This window comes from Solea solea, chromosome 10 (genome assembly GCF_958295425.1).
Source record: "Solea solea chromosome 10, fSolSol10.1, whole genome shotgun sequence".
NCBI classification, from domain to species: domain Eukaryota; kingdom Metazoa; phylum Chordata; class Actinopteri; order Pleuronectiformes; family Soleidae; genus Solea; species Solea solea.
The window spans coordinates 18,259,737-18,264,196 of record NC_081143.1 but is presented as its reverse complement, the minus strand read 5'-3'; positions in this window follow the sequence as shown (position 1 = coordinate 18,264,196).

Below are 4,460 nucleotides of genomic sequence, written 5' to 3'. Positions count from 1 at the left end.
ACGCTTGTCCAAAAGCTACACAGGCACAGAAATTAGACATATTATTGAAATGGATGACATGTTTGTGCATTAAAATGAATATAAACAATGTAGTTAATTTTTGATCAGTCTCACATCCAATATTCTGTTGCAGAAATATTCATTGTAATTTCCCAGAATAGTTTAATTTCAGTATGATTTCTTTTGTTTCCACATGAGGAACTTTAAAGTCACAGTTTTATTCACATTCACCTTTTTAAACCAAAGTAAGAAAGGGAAATTTATAGCCGGAGCAACTTTCTTCACTTCAGTGTGTTTGGATTTGTTGACATAATGTGTTGCACCTCCGTGACCTCCCAATTCTCTGACCTTTCTCTGCAGCGTTTCTTTATCTAGTGTCAAAGGTCAACAAGTCAGTGGTCAGTGCTGTCTATCACAGTCCAGACAGCTCTTACTGAGGCCACAGACAGAAACCACTAAACCACATCCAGACCTCGAGCTAAAGCAAACATCTCAGTGCTGGCCGCTGTGCAGTTTTGAGTGTTGTGTGTGAAAAAGGTCATTAATCACAAACAACTCAACACAATCCTGAGCCTTGGGGGAGACTCCCAAAACGCTCCTACCTTCAAACGTGTGACACACACACACACAACAGAGAAAGTGCCCCAGACGTATAAACATCACGAGAGTTTGACTAAGAGCTTGTTGCCCCTGTAGTAATGCCAGCTCCCAGGCTGTAGCTGTGTTTACTCACACTGATGGTAAGTTTGCCTTTTGTCTGGCTCAGACTCAACCATTCCCACACATGTGAACCATAAAAGGCCACAGGGATTTCTTTTTTTCCTTCTACCTGTTTCTGATTAGTTACTCTGTGAGTCATCGGGGAGAAGGGAGTCACACGGCTTGCAAAATAATCCCATGTGCAGGTACACACATGCAAACAACAACACACAAGTACAGTGCACTCAAAGCATGACAGCGTATTATGAAAGAGTTGGTTTGCAGTAAATCAGACATATCCCGTTGTCAAGCTCTGCACGATGTCAGCTGTAAAGTGTCAGTGTGCGACTGAAATCGATTCCAAATGTTGCATCAACATTTTTAAGAAAAAGTCAGTCTTATCATCATTTACCTGGCGCCAGCGCAAAAAGGAAATCTCCACATTTAGTTTTGGGCTTTAAATGTCAATCCGTGAAGTATTCAAACTGCACTTCCTCCAAACACCCAGCGAACATCCATCTGACTCCGAGCAGACTGCTCCCAGAGGAAGGCAGTAAAAAACAAAAACAAGTGAAACCAAATGAAACAGCTGCTGTCATTCAACTCGATGAACTGATATAGATCATCTGATCGACTGACGTTGTTTTTACAGTGAAGCCCGAACCAGCAACAGGTGTAGAAAGTAAACGTGAATTTGCAATCACCTTTCACAAACTCTGAAGAAACCTTGGAACATTTTCTACACTCACACTGTTGGTGTTCTATATTTTCTTCATTATATTCGACATCTTGTTTATTTATTCTTACTTTTGCCCTCTATTCTTGGTCAGAGGCCTCTTAGTCCTTTAGAGACCACCCCGAATTAAAGATAACTTTTAAGGGATTTCTTCTGGAGCCAAATACATTAAGCTGAGCATTAACAAACATTAGGTGCTCTGGTGAGAAGTATTGGCATGAAAACTGACAGTTATTTGATATTACTGTTACTATTACTATTACTATTACTATTACGATAGTATGGCTCACTAAAGTGTAATGAAAATGTATGGAGCCATTCACACTTTGATTACAAAGACAATGTTTAGTATGAGTATTGCGGCCATGACGAGATGAAGGATATTCCAACTTTATTCTCAAAATTTCAAGTTTAATCTGCGACATGTCGTATCATGTCACAGATTAGGACGGGCAGTGGGTGTCTAGGTATATGACTTGAGTTATTGAGTAATGTCATTTAAGAGAGATACTTAATGTTATTGATATTTTACAGCTTCCAGTCAAGAAAAGAGTTTCAACAGGTCAAAAACTCATGTTCTTGTTCCAACCACGTCTGAGAATGATTGTCCAGATTCAGTGTCAGCTTCTGCGACGCGGTCAAAACTAAATGTCGAGATTAGAGACGACATGTCGACTTGAAAGTATTTGATCATGACTTATTAAGACATTTTAAAAGTTCCAAATGCTGATGAAGAATCTTTTAGTGGAAAGAAATAAGTTTGAAAAGATTTCAACACAACGCAGGATCCACACGACAAAAGTAGAAATCAATGAAGAAAAACATGAAGCAACATAAAATCCTACATAGCAGGTATCACAGTGTACACACAGTCACCGCTGACTGAAGCTTTGTTCAGATTACGGGACTGAAGTGACTCAGCGGTTGATGTGACTCAGATCTGATTTATTCTGTGATGTGTGGCCACGGTTGATTTTCAAATCAGATTTGTGGCCCTAGTTCAGATATATAGACGATACAGTATGTTGCCATGAAACATGAATGAGATTGTCTGTCGGTACGTTCACATGACATTAGAAAAAAAAAATCATTGTGTTACTGTAGTCCAATTAAAACAGGACCAAACTACAGAGAAACATGTCAAAATCAAACTTATCAAAGCCTGGGTAACACACCCAGACCATGTGATTGGGAAACAAATGATTATTTCATATACTATATACTTCCAGATAGACCCGAGTCAGACTAAAGTTGGCCTGGGCATCTGCATTATTATACTGTAAACTCAAAAGGAAAGAATGTAATCAGGGGGAACTGGTAAGTCACTTTAGGTCCAAGTCAAGTGTCTCATGTCCTCACATGTACACACATCTGCAGGACCCGAGGACAGCAGGGCCCAGTGATTTACTGAGGGCTCTCACTACCCAGACTTCACAGACACAAGTTAAATGTCCCTCAACGCTAATCCTGCACAGGTGTTAGTGTGTGTGTCTGAGACAGTACATGCAGTAAAGTGCAATAGTGTTTCATTATGGACTATATAAAGTGGAATAATCTATATGCCAGAGAGTTGACCCAAAGCACTCACTGTAGAAAAAATGTACACATGGTGAGTGCCTCATTTACTTTTTATGGCCATGCACATGGGAGGAACCTCTGCAGTTTGGTTCAGATGGGGGTTAGTGTTCATTTTAAGATCGACTCTTGTGTGTAATTGCCACTCTAACAACAGATCATTATGAGACACTGAGGGAGAGACAAAAGACACAAAAACTGTAGTGTCATCCCATTGGGTGATCTCATCAGTCAGTTAATCAGTAAATCACATCTCAAACTTCCACACAGAGCTTCACTGCTCTGTAAAGGGATGGCATGTTTAATAGCTCACTTCCTTTTCGGATAGCTTTGCGTCTCTCCAAGCAGATGTCAAAGGCTGTGGGATTTATGTGCGATATTTTGCTGTCTTTCGTGGAAACTAGATCGAGTTCTCTCTCAGAGAATTCAGAGTTGAGTTGAAGAAACCAGCCTCTAGTCATAACATCATTGCTCAGACTTCACATGCCAGTGGTTGCAGTGATAAAAGCTACCACCAGCCTGCATCAGATTTCTTATCTAGGTTTGTTTTTCCCTTAGCACAAAATGTATTTACTGTCATGAAGGTGGAACTGTGAAATATCTTGTTTTGATTCTGTGGAGTTGCTGGGAAATTATAGATTTAAACACAATGAATTTATGTCAAGAGGAGGTATCCGGATTAGATTAAAAAAAAAATTCAATCATACATTACTACATATTAGAGACACACATTTAAGTAAAATGTGCAAATGCACAGTTATGCAGTTATGAACACTTGAGAAACATGAGGAAATGAGAAGATGAAATCAGTGCAAGCCCATCTCAGTACAATATTTAAAATATTTCAGTACAAGTCAACAACCTCTTCTTAAACATAACTAATTTGGCATGTTATTTCTTGTTGTTATGTTGTGAAAACCTTTGTTTCTTTATCATGTCGGTGGTCATACTGTCAATAATGTGTTTTGAAAGTAAATCCTAATTAATCAGATTGAAAATGGAGTGTTAACAAAATCACAACATTGCTTGCGTGATGTTTTGCCCTGGAAGTGTATGACAAAAGGATCATACTCGGGGTAAATTACCTCAAAAGAAGTGTACCTTAAAAGTGCAGCACTTCCCAAAAGTTTTGTTTTTGTTAAACATGTGAACTAAAAGATATCTAATACCCACATGTGCAGGTAAAAACCTTGTATTTGCTGATATGTTTGGCTATTTATAAACAGTCAATACCCAATGATGTGGAAATATGCTTAACCTAAAAAATGTTTTATAAAAAAATGACATATGGCCAGTCTGCACAAAAAAACTATTAAAAAAGTCAAGTTTTAGTGCACCTTTAAGAATTGTTTAGGTTCCTGAGAAGAAATTTATTACATATTCATAGGTTTCTTATATGTTGTCCAATCTATTCATGTGCCCTGTGAAGGCTTCTAACTCTAGTGTCTAC